The following is a 16,744-nucleotide window of genomic DNA, read 5'->3' as shown; positions in this document are numbered from 1 at the left end:
ACCTTAAAAATGTGGAGCTCTAAGAACCATCACACAGATAATTCAGAATAATCTCTTAAAGAATTTTCATAAATCACACTAACATGCAGACAGGCAGCCAAATGAGATTAGGAGAACAATGTACAAATCAAGAAGTTCAAGAAAGAAGTAAAAATCATAAAACAAAAACACAAATACGACAGCTAGAAATACAATAACTAAGCTGAAGAATTTAATAGAGTTTCAAAAACAGACTTGACAGAAGAAAGAACTAGCAACCTGGAAAATAGGATATTCAAAATTTTCTGTTCAGAGAAGCAAAAAAAAAAAAAAAAGAAAAAAAAAAGAAAAAAAAGAAAAAGGAAGGTCTATAGTACTTATGGAACAGAATGCAAAGAAACAATATTCACATTGTGGAAATTCCAGAAGATGAGAAAGAGAAAGTCTTAGAGAGTCTATTTAAATCAATAATGGCTGAAAATTTACAAACCTGGGAAATTACAAACCAGACCCAAGAGGCTCAAAGTACCCCAAATAGGTTGAAATAGACTAGGGCTACATAGAGATACAGTATAATTAAACTCAAAAATCAATGACAAAGAATTTTGAAAGCAGCAAGAGAGAGGAGAAAAGCTCGATACAAAGTAACTTCCACAAAACTATCAGATCTGAAAATGGAAACTTTCCAGGCCAGAAGAGAATGGGGTGACATATTCAAAATTTAAAGGAAAAATTTGTCAACCAAGAATACGATACCTAGCAAAGTTGTCCTTCAGAAATAGATCAAGACTTTCCCAAATAAACAAAAGCTGAGGTCATTCATCACCCGTAGTCTTGTTTTACAATAAATTACAAAGGAAGGTTTTTGCTCGTAAATAAAAAGAGGATAAGTAACGTCACAAAGACATAAGATAGTAGTGTAAAATTCCCTGGTAATGGTAAATATATAGTCCAAGTTAAAGTCTGTAATATGGTAATGGTGGTACATAATTCACTTACAACTCTAGTTTAAAAGTTAAAAATAAAAGTAATAAAAAAATCATACTACAATAATCTGTACTAGTTATACTATATAAAAATATGTAAATTTAACATTAACCTCAAATGTGAGAGGGATGAGAAGTAAATTGTAAAGTGTAGGAATTCTATTGAAGTTAATTTGTTATTAGTTTAAAATGGTTATAAATTATATAGCTGTAATTTTAAGAGATTTTATGTAAGTTTCATAGTAATTACAAGGAAATAGCCACAAGGGAATAACGTAATAAAGAAGTCAGGGTATACTGACACCACAAGACCTCAAAACACAAAAAAGACAGCAGGACATGAAATAAGGAATAACATTTATAAAACAGAAAATAAAATAGCAATAATGGGTCCTTACATGTCAATAACCACTTTAAATGCAAATGGACTGAATTCTCCAATCAGAAGACACAGAATAGCCAAATAAATGCAAAGACAAAAATCCAATGATATGCTACCTACAAGAGACTCACTTTACCCTTAAACTCAGACTAAGAGTGAAATGATGGAAAAAAATTTCAAGCAAATTATAACCAAATAATAAACTCCCCCCAAAATCAGGGGTAGCTATACTTAGACAAAATAGACTTTAAACTAAAAATGATAAAAAGAGACAAAGATGGTCTTTGGTGGACAAAGAAGGTCTTTATATAAAGGGGTCAATACATCAAAAAGTTAAAAAAAAAACTCAGGGTGCCTGGGTGGCTCAGTCAGTAAAGCATCTGACTCTTGATTTCACCTCAGGTCAAGATCTCAGGGTTGTGAGATCAAGCCCCACGTTGGGCTCTACACTCAGCATGGAGTCTGCTTGAAAATCTCTCTCTCCCTCTCCCCCTCCCCCACTTGCACACTCTCTAAATAAGTAAAATCTTTTTTAAAAAGATTTTATTTATTTATTTATTTATTTATTTATTTATTTATTTATTTATTTGACAGAGAGAGGGAGAGAGAGAACACAAGCCAGGGGAGTGGGAGAGGAAGAAGCAGGCTCCCCACTGAGCAGGGAGCCCAATGCAGGTCTCTATCCCAGGACCCTGGGATCATGAACTAAGCCAAAGACAGTTGTTTAACCAACTGAGCCATCCAGGCACCCCCAAATAAGTAAAATCTTTTAAAAACAGTTAAAACCACTGTAAATATCTATGCAACTTTTCTGTAAGTAAGTTGATTTCAAAATTAAAATTAAAAAAATGATTGCTTGGGCTATATAAAAATCCATGAGAGAGCAGACAAAAGGTAATATGTGGAATGCACTTAGACAGTATGGTCATCCAAAAGAGTGCTTCTGGTAACTTGCTAGTGGTGGCAGTGATGGAGAAAAGTTGATAGAATCAAGAGTTATTTAGAACATGCAACAGATAGGAATTAATGTGGATACAGGGCTGACAGGTGATGGTGATGCTATTCACTGAAATAAGAAACAGTAGGGAATATCCAGGCTTAGAGAGAATGATGAGTTACATTTTATACAACATATAGGAGATGCCTTTGAAATGTCCACAAGGAGAGTTAGGTTAAGCAGTGAAGATTAACAGTTCTAGAACTCAGGGAAGAGTTCAGGACTGAAGATAAAGTTTGAAACTTGTGATTTTAGGTCTTTACCTTGGAAACACCCCTAAGTTGGGGGCAAATGAAAAACTAGGAAGTAATGATCAGAAAATTAAGAGGAAAACATAAAAGGGCAATGGTATGATAACCAACAGAGACAGGGGAAGACTGACTCATGGCCTAGTTCCTGCACTAGTATTCATAGTAAACATTCCCTGCTTGATACTCAATGATACCTTATGAAGGTTCCAGTATTTCTAACTTTGGATCAAGTCAGAACATGAGGACTGGGACCTTCACACTTGTGGCCGATTACATGATGTGGAACATCTGCAAGGCATTAAAGAGAGATGTAGTGCATAAATGCAGGACCACTTATAGTCTTATCTTCTAGGAATCTGCCATAAAAGATTTGGGTCCGAGGATCTTCAAAATGTTGAGCTTGTGTTTGGATTTGGGTTGATTAACCTCTCTCTCATTTGCAAAGTCTTACAAAGTAAAAATGGTATTATCATATAAGGCGACATACTTTGAACTCTTATTGGATGGAGAACTGGAAACCATTTTGGAAGGCTTGGAAACAAACCACAGTAACAACTAACCAGGGTGCTAGCAAAGGAGGTTAGTTGAGGAGAGATAGACATAAGATTTGCAGACTGTGGAGCAGCTGAGATCAGTGTGGCTGAGCAGAGACACTGGGTGACCGTATGGAACTTTTGACCTGATTTGGAGAGCTGGGATAGTCTCTCCTTGCTGATCTTTGGTTTTGGGTATTCTGAGAGCAGAGTTCAGTTTCTGATGCTAGATTTTGAGGTGGGGGTGGGGGTTGGACACACATACAGGTCCTGGAGCTCTTCTTATTTGGTACATGCTTTCCTCACTGTACAATTCTGGACCAGGACATAAAACTGGAAACTGTTTTAAGTTCATATTATTATGTTCTCAAAGGCAGTTGAGTGACATCAGATTCAGGGTGGTGTAAGATAATCCCTCTTTTCATCTACCATTTTAAGTAATGAATAAAACATCTATCCATTAACAAAAGTTCCTTGTGGATGTTGTAGGATCCAGCATCATGTGTCAAGGGAGTCTCATTAACCTATACAACTGGTAATAGGCAGATAAGCCTTGGTACTGTCTGTGGAATAAGCAGAGCTAGCAACACACTCTAATCCCTCTTGCCATGGTTAGTAAAAACCCTGAAGAATGCTGACCTAGGCAGATACCCACAGATAAGAAAGAATTTGCAGAAGGTCCATCCTTCCCAATTGGAGAACCAGAATGCCATTGAAGCCCCCCAAAAAAGTGTATATATTTATAAGCTATATGAATATATACTTATATTCATAATCTATGCAAATATGTATTTATAATCTATGTATGTGTATATGTGTATATATATATATACATATACACACACATATATCTTTTTTAAAGTTTGGTCATAGTGGAGATGGTAAGAGGAATTTTTCTAGCACTGCCAACTACTCCAAGGCAACACTGCATGGAGCCAAACTATCCAATAGTGGAGACCTCTCCCACAGTGGAAAAGGAGAACAGTGAGTGAGTTGTGTAGGATATGGTTGAACAAACCTATTTCTCTCCAGCGGCCCACAGAGTACTGATATTCCCCTGATGGGAATATCAAAAGGCATTAAATGGGTGCAGTTCTTTCTGACTCTACCCATGAATTCAGCAGGGAGCAGTCATGAGCCTCTGGGAGTACCTCAACCAGAGATCTCCCCACAAGGCCCACAGGTACTTCAAATGCTCTTAGTTCTAAACCTATACTTCTCACTGTGTGGTCAGCTCCTTGTGAGCACTTCTTACTGCAGTGGTGGGAGCAAACCTAGTAAGTGGAGATCGTAAGAGGAATTGTTCCAAGCAATGGAAGATAAAATAAGTAAACTAGAATACAGGAATTTTGAAACAACCAAGTCAAAGCAGAACAAAGGAAAAAGAATGAGAAAGAGCAGAAAAACCTGTGATCTATGGGCTCCATCAAATGAACAAATATTAGGATAATTGGGATTCCAGAAATAGAAGGACAAGAGGGGAAGAATGTATTAAAAAAAAAAATAGCTGAGAACTTCCCAAACCTGGGGAAGGACTTGGACATCCTAGCTCACAAAGCTAACAGATCACTCTTATCTAAATGCAAAAAGATCTTTTCCAAGACACATTATCATGACACTGTGAAAAATTAAGATAAAGAGAGGCTCCTAAAAGCAACCAACGGAAAAAAAGAGACTAGTCTACAAAGAAGCCCCATAAGGCCATCACCATATTTCTCAGCAGAAGCCTTATCAGGAGAGAGTAGACTATCAGGAGAGAGTAGACTGGCATATCCATTAGGTTGAAAAAAAAATTACCAATCAAGAATACTCCTTTGGCAGAGTTATCCTTTATTTATTTTATTTTTTAAAAAGATTTTATTTATTTATTTGACAGAGAGAGATAGCCAGCGAGAGAGGGAACTATAACTATAACTATAATAGCTATAAAATTATTTTTATTACTAATTAATGGACACACCAAATAAAAAGATGTAAATTGAGACATCAGCATAAATCATGGGGGATGGTTGAAAAGTAAATGGATAGAAATTATTTATGCAATTGAAGTTGTATTCGCTTAAAATAGATAGCTATTAGATGTACTAGGAAATCCTCATGATAACCACAAAGCAAAAGCCTGTAATACATTTAAAAGTGATAAAGTAAGAAGAACCAAAGCATACCACTAAAAAATTCATCAACTCACAAAGAAAGACAGCAAGAGAGGAAAAAATAAATACAAAACAATCAGAAAACAATAAAATGGTGATAGTAATTTCTTATCAATAATGGCATTAGTTAGTGCTTACATTTTGCCATTAAAAGACACAGTGGCTGAGTGATGACAAAACAAAACTCTATGCTTCCTACAAGAGACTCTCTTAAGTTTTAAGGACTCACAGGCTGAAAATGAAGGGGTGGAAAAAGATACTTCAGCCAAACCCAAAGAGCGCAGAGGTAGCTTATATCAGACAAAATAGACTTTCAGTCAGACTGTGCCAAGAGAGAAAGGAAGTCATTATATACTGATAAAGGAGTAAGTTCATGAGGGAAACATAATGATTCTAAACATATAAGTCCCCATATTGGACTACCTAATATATTAAATAATTATTAACAGATCTGAAGCAAAAAGTAGACAGCAATGCAATAACAGTAGGGGACTTTAATACACGATTTACAACAATGCAAATTATTCAGACCGAAAATCAGTAAGGAATTAATAGACTTGAATGACATTTTAGACTAAATAGACCTAATAGACATATACAGAAATTTCTACCCAGCACCAGCGGTGTATATTCTTCTCAAGCATACGTGAGATATTCTTTAGGAGAGTTCACATGATAAGTCACCGAACATGTTTTAGCAAATGTAAGAAGATTGAAATCACACCAAGAGGGGCGCCTGGGTGGCACAGCGGTTAAGCATCTGCCTTCGGCTCAGGGCATGATCCCGGCGTTCTGGGATGGAGCCCCGCATCAGGCTTTTCCACTGAGAGCCTGCTTCTTCCTCTCCCACTCCCCCTGCTTGTGTTCCCTCTCTCGCTGGCTGCCTCTCTCTCTGTCAAATAAATAAACAAAATCTTAAAAAAAAAAAAATCATACCAAGAATCTTTGTGGACCACAATGCAATGAAACTAGAACTCCATAACAGGAGGAAAGCTGGAAATATCATAAAAAGTTGGAGATTAAAACACATGCTTCCATACAACCAGTGAATCAAAGAAGAAATCAAAAGGGAAATCAAGAAATATCTTGAAACAAATGAAAACAGAAGCACAACTTACAAAACTTACAGGATGCTGCAAAAGCAGCTCTGGAAGGGAAGTTTGTAGCAACAAATACCTACATCGAGGGACAGGAAATATCCCAAACACCACACTTTACATCTCAAAAACTGGAAGAATGGCAAAAGTTAGCCTAAAGTTAGCAGAAGAAAGAAAATAACAAAGATATGAAATAAATGAGATAGAGCTCAGAAACAGAATAAAATAGATCAAAAACAAGATCTAGATCTTTGAAAAGCAAAGTTGAGAAACTTTAGCAAGATTAACTGAGAAAAGAAGAGAGAATTCTCAAAATCAGGTATGAAAGACGACGCATTATAATTTATAACACAGAAATAGGATTATGAGACTGCAAAGAATGTCTGTATGCCAACAAAGTGGATAACCTAGAAGAAATAGAAAAATTCCTAGAAATGTATTACCTACAAAGACTGAGTCAGGAAGAGAATATCTAAACAGACAAATAAGAAGATTGAATCAATAACAAAAAACATCTCAACACAGAAAACCCAAGGACCATATGGTTTCCCTACTGAATTTTAACAAACACTTAAAGATGATTTAATACCAGTCATTCTCAACTCTTCCCAAATAATAAGAGGGAACATTTCCAAACTCATTTTACAAGAGTTTGCCCTGATGCCAAAATCAGACAAGGACAGAACAAGAAAAGAAAATTACAGGCCAATATCCCTAATGAATATACCTTCAAAAATCCTCAACAAAATGTTAGCAAACCAAATTCAATAGCACATTAAGAAAATCATGCTATGTGACCTAGTAGGATTTATTCCTCGGTGCAAGGATGATTCAACACCTATCAGTTAATAAATGTGATATACCACATTAACAGAATGAAAGATAAAAATCATATGGTCATCTCAAGTAATACAGTAAAAGCATTTGACAAAACAATACTTTCCATGATAAAACAATAAAATTTCACAGTCTCTGAACATCAAACTCCTTTGATTTGAAATAGTTCAAAAATTATCTTAAAAACAATAGCAACAAGATAACATCTATCAACAAATTGGGTAGAGAAGGAATGCTCCTTAGCACAATAAAGTCCAAATATGATAAGTTGCAAGCAAATATCACACTCAGTGGGGAAAAGTTTAAACCTTTTCCTTTAAAATCAGGAACAAGACAAGATTGCCTACTACCACTATTTCCATTAAACATAATACTGGAAGTCCTAGCCAGAGTAATTAGGTAAGAAAAAGAAATAAAAGGTATCTGTATCAAAGAGGAAAAAGTAAAATTATCTCTATTTGCAGATGACATGATCTTATAGAGAGAAAACTATAAAGACTCCACTCAAACTGGTAGAAGTAATAAATGACTGTAGTTAACTTGCAGGTTACAAAAATCAGCATACAGAAATCAGTTGCATTTCTTTTTAAAAAAATTTTTGTTCACTTATTTGAGAGAGAGAGCGAGCGAGCGCACAGGCATGCACATGAGAGAAGTACCAGCAGGGGTGGGTGGCCGGGTGGGTAGGCAGAGGGACAGGGAGAAGCAGGCTCCCTGTGGAGCCCAATGTGGGGTTGATCCCAGGACCCCAGGATCATGACCTGAGCCAAAGGCAGATGTTTAACCAACTGAGACACCCAGGTGGCCCATTAGTTGCATTTCTATACAGTAATAATGAAGTCTCTGAAAAAGAAACGAAGAAAGCAATCTTATTTAAAGTAGTATTGAAAACAATAAAATACTTATTAATAAATTTAACCAATATGATGAAAAACCTGTACACCAGGGACGCCTGGGTGGCTCAGTCCATTAACCATCTGCCTTTGGCTCCAGTTATGATCCTGGGGTCCTGGGATTGAGCCCCATTCAGGCTTCTGCTCAGCAGGAGCCTGCTTCTCCTTCTCCTCCCCACTGTGCTCTCTCTTTTGCTATCTCAGTCACTATCTGTCTCTCTCTCTCTCTCTCTCAAATAAATGAATAAAATCTTTTTTTTAAAAGAAAAACCTGTACACTGAAAATTATGACACTGATGAAAGATTAAAGAAGACACAAAGAAATGGAAAGATATCCCATATTCTTGGATCAGAAAATTAATATCATGTAAATGTCCATACTACTGAAAACAATCTACAGATTCAGTTCAATCCTTATAAAAATTCCAGTGGCATTTTCCACAAAGAACAGAATAAGCAATCTTAAAATTTATATGAAACCACAAAAGAACCCAAATAGCCAATGCAATCCTGAGAAAGAATAGAACTGGAAGGATCACAGTACCCAATTTTAAGCTATATTATGAAGGTATAATATTCAAGCAGTATGGTACTGACATTAAAAGAGGAACATGGATCAGTGGAACAGTACAGGGAGTCCAGACACAAACCCCCACATATGTAGTCAACTAATTTATGACAAGGGTTCCAAGGATATGCAATGAGAAAAAGATAATCTTCAGTATACGGTGTTGGGAAAAGATACCCACATGCAAAATAATGAAACTGTGCTTCTATCTTACACCACTCACAAAATTTACTCAAATTGGGTCAAAATTTTAGATGTAAGACCTGAAACCATAACACTCCAAGAACAAAACATATGAAAATTTTTTTCCTCCAAATTTTAATTTAAATTCTATTTAGTTAGCATATAGTGTAATACTGGTTTCAGGAGTAGAATTTACTGATTCATCACTTACATACAACACCCAGTGCTCATCATAACATGTGTCTTCCTTCATACCCATCACCCATTTAGCCCATCTTCTACCCACCTCCCTCCATCAACCCTGTTTGTTCTCTATTGTCTCTTATGGTTTGTTTCCCTCTCCTCCCCCCCCCCATCCCCACATGTTCATCTCTTTTATTTCCTAAATTCCACATAAGTGAAATCATACAGTACTGGTCTTCCTCTGAGTTTTTTCCTTTAGTATAATACACTCTAGTATAATACACTCTAGCTTTAGTATACACTTTAGTATATACTTTCCTTTAGTATAATACACTTTAGTATAATTCACTCTAGATATACATCATTGCAAATGGCAAGATTTCATTCTTACTGATGGCTGAATAATATTCCATTGTCTATATATATACCACCTCTTCTTCATCCATTTATCAATGAATGGACATTTGGACTCTTTCCATAGTTTGGCTATTATAAATAATGCTACTATAAACATCAGGGTTGTATGTACCCTTTCAATCTGTATTTTTGTATCCTTTGGGTAAATGCCTAGTACTGCAATTGCTGGATCATGAGATAGTTCTATTTTTAACTTCTTTGAAGAACCTCCATACTGTTTTCCAGAGTAGCTGCACCTCTGCATTCCCACCAACAGTGCAAAAGGGTTCCCCTTTCGCCACATCCTCTAAAATCTGTTGTTTCTGTGTTGTTAATTTTAGCCATCCTCACAGGTGTGAGGTGGTATCTCATGGTGGTTTTGATTACTATTTCCCTGATGCTGAGTGATGTTGAGCATTTTTTCATGTGTCTGTTGACCATCTGGATGTCTTATTTGGAGAAATGTCTATTCATGTCTTCTGCTCATTTCTCAACTGGATTATTTGTTTTTTGGGTGTTGAGTTTGATTAATTCTTTATAGATTTTAGATATTAATCTTTCATAAGATATGTCATTTGCAAATATCTTCTCTCATTCCATAGGCTAAAGTTTAGTTTTATTGATTGTTTCCTTTGCTGTGCGAAGCTTTTTATCTTGATGAAGTTTCAATAGTTCATTTTTGCTTTTGTTTCCCTTGCATACAGTGATGTTTCTAGTAAGAAGCTGCTATGGCCAAGGTCAAAGAGGTTGCTGCCTGTGTTATCCTCTAGGATTTTGATGGCTTCCTGTACACATTTAAGTCTTTCATCCATTTTGAATTTATTTTTGTGTATGGTGTAACAAAGTGGTCCAGTTTCATTCTTTGGCATGTTGCTGTCCAGTTTTCCCAACACCATCTGTTGAAGAGACTGTCTTTTTTCCATTGGGTATTCTTTCCTGCTTTGTTGAAAATTAGTTGACCATATAGTTGTAGGTCCATTTCTGGATTTTCTTGGTAAAAAATTCCCGATTTTGGTATAGGCAATGGTTTTTTGGAGAAGTCCCCAAAGAATAGGCAATAAAAAGTAAAATAAATAAATGGGATTATATTAAACTAAAGAGCTTATGCACAGCAAAGGAAACAAAAAATAAATTCTTAGGTGAAAAGGCAACCTACAGAATAGGAGAAAATATTCACAAATCTTACATTGAGTAAAGGACTAATAGTCAAAAATATAAAGAGCCCATAAAAGTAAATAGCAGAAAACCAAATAATCTGATTGAACAATGGGCAAAGGACCTGAATAGCATTTTTCCAAATAAGATTTCAAATGGCCAACAGGCACATTAAAGAATGCTCCACATCACTTATTATCAGGGCAATGTAAAACAAAACCACAATTAGATATCACCCCATACCTTTAGAATGGCTTTTATCAAAAAAAGACAACAGATAAAAAATGTTGACAAGGAGAAAGGGAACGCTTATACGCTGGTGGTAGAAATGTAGATTGGTATAGCCATTATGGAAACAGTATGGTGGTTCCTCAGAAAATTACAAATTAAATTACCATATGATCCAGCAATCTCACTCCTCAGTATAAATCTGAGCAATTGAGGTATCTCAAGAAATATTGGCACAATCATGTTTATTGCGACATTATTCACAATAGCCAAGATATGGGAAAAAGCCTAAATGTCTGTCAATGGGTAATGGATAAACACACACACGCACACAAACACACCCAAATTGTTTAACCGTGAGAAGGAAGGAAAGCCTGCCATTTGTGACAACATGGATAAACTCCGATGGCATTATACTGAGATAAGTCAGAGAAAGAAAAATACTGTATGGTATCACTTACATGCGAGGTCTAAAAATCTAAACTTGTAACAGAATGGTGCTTTGTAGGGGTTAGGTGGTGGGAGAATTGTGGAGACCTTGATTTTGGGTACAAACATTCAACTAGTAGGTAAATAAGTTCTGGAGATCTTATGCACAACACAGTGATTATAGACAACAATAGTAAATTATTAACTTTAAATTTGCTAAGAGACCAGATCTAAGTTGTAATCAATACACAAAAAAGATGACAATTATATAACAAAGGAGTTAGCTAATGATACTGTAATAATATTTGAATATATAAATTTATCAAAACAACAGGTTGTATACCTCAAACTCACATAACGTATACGTCAATTTTATTTCAACAGAAAAAAAGGAAGGAAAACAGAGCATATCGCCATGGAAAATCACCAGGTTACAAAGATAGGCAGAGAGAGAGAGGAAAAAGGAAATAATGGTAATACAAAACATCAGAACACTTAATAAGATAGCATTAGTAAGTTCTTAGACGTAACTCTAAATGTAAATGGATTGAATTCACCAATCAAAGGACACAGCGTGCCTGGACAGAAGCAAGAGAGGACCCAAATATATGCTGACTACAAGAGATTGACTATAGTTTTAACGACACACATAGGCTCATAGTGAAGGGATGGAAAAAGGTATTCAGTGCAAGTGGAAACCATAAGAAAGCAGGGATAAAATTTATCAGACAAAACAGACTTTCCACCAAAATGATAACAAGAAAAAAATAAGATTATTATATAATAATATAGGGGTCAAACAATAATGTATAACCATTATAAACATATATCCACCCAATATCAGAGCACCTATATTAAGCAAATACTAACAGATCTGAAGGGAGAAATAGACAAGAATTCAATCATAGTAAGGGATTTCAAACCCCACTTTCAGCAGTAAATAAGTCAACAAGGAAACTGGACTCGAATAACAGAAAAACTAGAAAAAGAACCTAACAGACACTCTAGAACATTCCATTCAACAGCAGGACATCTGTGTACCCAGAACATTCTCCATGGTTGTTCATATAATAGGACATAAACAAGTCTCAGGAAATTTAAGGAGACTGAAATAATAACAACTATCTTTTTGAACCATGATGGTATGAAACTAGAAATCAACAGCAAGAGGAAAGCTGGAAAACTACAAATATGTGGAAATTAAATAATACAGTCCTGAACAACCAATGGGTCACAAGTGTAGAAGGGAAATAAAACACACACACACACACACACACACACGGAAACACAATATGCCAAAACTTATAGGGTGCTGCAAAAGGGGTACTGACAGGGAAAATCATAGCACAAATAATTAAGAGAAAGATCTAAAAAAAACCCCCCAAACACATCATAACCTTATACACCAAGAAAAAAAGAGGAAAAAATAAAACCAAAGCCAGCAGGAAGAAGGAAATCATAAAGATTAGAGAAGAAATAAATGAAAACCTTATACAACAGATCAATGAAATCAGGAGCTAGATTTTGATAAGATAATCAAAATTGATAAACGCTAGCCAGTCTCATCAGAGGGGGGGCAGGAGAGAGCCGAAATAAATAAAAAATGAAAGAGGAGAAATAACAATTGGCACCACAGAAATACAAAGAATTATAACAGAGTATTATGAAAAATTATATGCCAAAAAATTGGACCACCTAGAGGAAATGGATAAATTTCCAGAAACATATGACCTCCCAAAACTGAACTGGGAAGAACTAGAAGACTTGAACAGACCAATTACTAGCACTGAAATTGAATCAGTAATCAAAAACTCCCAGGAAACAAAAGTCCAGGACCAGATGGCTTCACATGTAAATTCTACCAAACATTTAAAGAAGAATTAATACCTGTTTTTCTCAAACTATTCCAAAAAATAGGGAAGAAAATCACCCAAATTCATTCCACAAGGCCAGCATTACCCTGATACCAAAACCAGATAGGCACTTAAAAAAAAAAAAAAAAAAAAAAAAGAGAGAGAGAGAGAGAACTATAGGCCAATATCTCTGAAGAACACAGATGCGAAAATCTTCAATAAAATATTAGCAAACCAAATCCAACAATACATTAAAAAATTATTCACCACAATCAAGTGGGATTTAATCCAGGGATGCAAGTGTGGTTCAATATTCAAAAATCAATTAACATAATACATCACATTAACAAGAGAAAGAATAAAGACTATATGATAATCTCAAAAGAAGCAGAAAAAAGCATTTGACAAAGTACAATATCCATTCATGATAAAAGCTCAACAAAGTAGTTATAGGGGGAATTACCTCAACATAATAAAGGCCATATATGAAAAACCCACAGCTAACACACTCAATGGCAAAAAACTGACACCTTTCCTTTAAGAACAGGAACAAGATAAGGATATTCACGCTCATCTCTTTTATTCAACATAGTACTGGAAGTCCTACCCATAGCGATAAGATAAGAACAACAACAAAAACAAAAGGCATCCAAATTGGTAAGGAAGAAATAAAACTTTCACTATTTGCAGATGACATGATATTCTACACAGAAACCCAGAAAGACTCCCCCAAAAAACTAGTAGAACAGATCAATAAATTCAGTAAAGTTGCAGGCTACAAAATTAATGTACAGAAATCTGTTGAATTTCTATACATTAATAATAAAGTAGCAGAAAGAGAAAATAAGAAAACAATTCCATTTACAATTGCATGAAAATGAATAAAATGCTTTGGAAGAAAATTACCCAAGTAGGTGAAAGACCTGTACTCCAATAACTAAAAAAGATTAATAAAAGAAATTAAAGACAACACAAATAGAAAGATATTCCATGCTCACAGATTGGGAAAACAAATATTAAAATGTCCACACTACCCAAAGCATTCTACAAATTTCATGCAATCCCTATCAAAATACTAACAGCATTTTTCATAGAACTAGAACAAAAAATCCTATCATTTGTATGGAACCACAAAAGACCTGGAATGACCAAAGCAATCTTGAAAAAGAAAAAGCTGGAGGTATCACAATCCAAGACTGCAAGATATACTCCAAAGCTGTAGTGATCAAAATGTATGCACAAAGTAGACACATAGATCAACAGAACAGAAGACAGCACCCAGAAATCAATCCACCATGTATGTTTATTCCAAAACAAACACCATACACAAAAATGAAGTCTAAATTGATTATAGACCTAAATGTGGGACTTGAAAATATAAAACTTCTAGAAGAAAACATACCCAGTAATCTCTTTGACATCAGCCTTGGCAACATTTTTCTAGATATGTCTCCTCAGGGAAGGGAAACAAAAGCAAAATAAAATATTGGGCTACACCAAAATAAAAAGCTTTTGTGCAGTCAAGGAAACCATCAACAAAACAAAAAGACAACCTAATGAATGGGAGAAGATATTTGTAAGTGATATGTCTGATATGGGGTTAGTATCCAAAATATATAAAGAACTTATACAACTCAACATCAAAAACAGAATCTGATTGAAAATGGTCAGAGGACCTGAATAGACATTTTTCCAAAGAAGATATATAGATGGCCAAATCTAAACCACGTGAGATATCACTTTACACCTGTCAGATTTTAGTCAGATGGCTAAAATCAAAAGCACAAGTAATAACAAGTGTTGGTGAGAATGTGGAGAAAAAAGAACCCTTGGGCACTGTTTGCAGGAATACAAACTGGTGCAGCTACTGTGCGAAACAGTATGGAGGTTCCTCAAAAATTAAAAATAGAATTATCATATGATCCAATATTTCTATGACTAGTATTTACCCAAAGAAAATGAAAACACTAACTTGAAAAGATATATGTACCCCTATATTTTTTGCAGCATTATTTATAAAAGCTAAGATATGGAAGCAACCCAACCGTCCATTGGTAGATGAATGATAAAGAAGTGGTGTGTGTGTGTGTGTGTGTGTGTGTGTGTGTGTATATACATATGTATGTGTATATGTATGTACATGTATATGTATGTATATATGTATGTGTATATATTTATATGTATGTGTGTATATATATACATACACACACACACACACAAATAGAATATTGTTCAGCCAATAAAAAGAATGAAATCTTGCCATTTGCAATAACATGGATGGATCTAGAAGGTGCAATAGGTGAAATCAGTCAGAGAAAACAAATACCATACAATTTCACTTATATGTGGAATTTAAGAATCAAAACAAATGAACAAAAAAAATGAGACAAACAAAAAAAACAGACTCTTAAATATTAAGAACTGGTGGTTACCAGAGGAATGGTGGGGGGATGGGTTGAATAGGTAAATGAGATTAAGAATATATTTATTGTGACAAGCACTGAGTAATGTATAGTATTGTTGAATTATTATACTGTACACCTGAAATTAATTCTGTATATTATATTTGAATAAAAAATGAAGTCATAATATAAATGTACAATGGAATATTACTCAGCTCTAAAAAAAGAATGAAATTTTGGCATTTGTGACAACATAGATAAACCTACAAGGAAGGTATTCAAAAAGAAATAGGTTAGACATAATAAGATAAATATCATAGGATTTTCTTTATATATAGAATCTAAAAAACAAATGAACAAACAAAACTCAAGAGACAGAACAAACTTTTGGTTGCTAAAAAGGAGGATGTGGGGGGATGGGCAAAATAGGTGAAGGAGTTTGACATACAATCTTCCAGTTTAAAATGGAGATTTTAAAACGGAGGGGAACTTGGGTGGCTTAGTAAGTTGTGTCTGACTCTTGATTTTGCCTCAGGTCATGATCTCGGGGCTGTCAGATTGAGTCCTGCTTTGGGCTCTGTGCTGGGCATGGAGCCTGCTTAAAATTCTCTCTCCCGCTACGTGCCCGGCCCCCCTCCTCATGAGTGCTTTCTCTCAATCTCTCTCTAAAAAAATAAAGTAAAATACAATAAAAAAGTCACAGAGATGTAAAATTCACCCGCAGGAATATTATCAATATTATTATAGTAACTTTGTATGCTAAGAGATGATAACCAAACCGATTGTGGTAATCATTTTGTAATGTATATAAATACTGAATCACTATGTTGTATACCTAAAGTTAATACTGTATATCAACTATAATTCAATTAAGAAAAACAGTATGTTACTAGTATAAAAAGAGACAAAGGAACAAATGGAATACAATAGTGACCCCAGAAATAAACCCACACACATATTATCAACTAATATTTGATAAAGAAGCCAAAAACACTCAATCAGGAAAGTATTGTTTCTTTAGAATTGGTGTTTGGAAAATTGAAGAACACATGCAGAAAAATGAAATTTGGCCCCTTGTTAACACTTCTCACACAAATGAACATGAATGGAGTAAAGACTAAAACATAAGTCCTGATATTGTAAAATTCCTAGAAAAACACATAAGGAAGAAATTCCTTGATGTTGGCTTGGGCAATAATTTTTTGAACATGACATCAAAAGCCCAAACAACAAAAGTAA

Source organism: Ursus maritimus, unplaced genomic scaffold, assembly GCF_017311325.1.
Source record: "Ursus maritimus isolate PB19 unplaced genomic scaffold, ASM1731132v1 scaffold_30, whole genome shotgun sequence".
Taxonomy (NCBI): domain Eukaryota; kingdom Metazoa; phylum Chordata; class Mammalia; order Carnivora; family Ursidae; genus Ursus; species Ursus maritimus.
The sequence above is the reverse complement of the archived record's forward strand: the minus strand, read 5'-3'. Positions refer to the sequence as shown.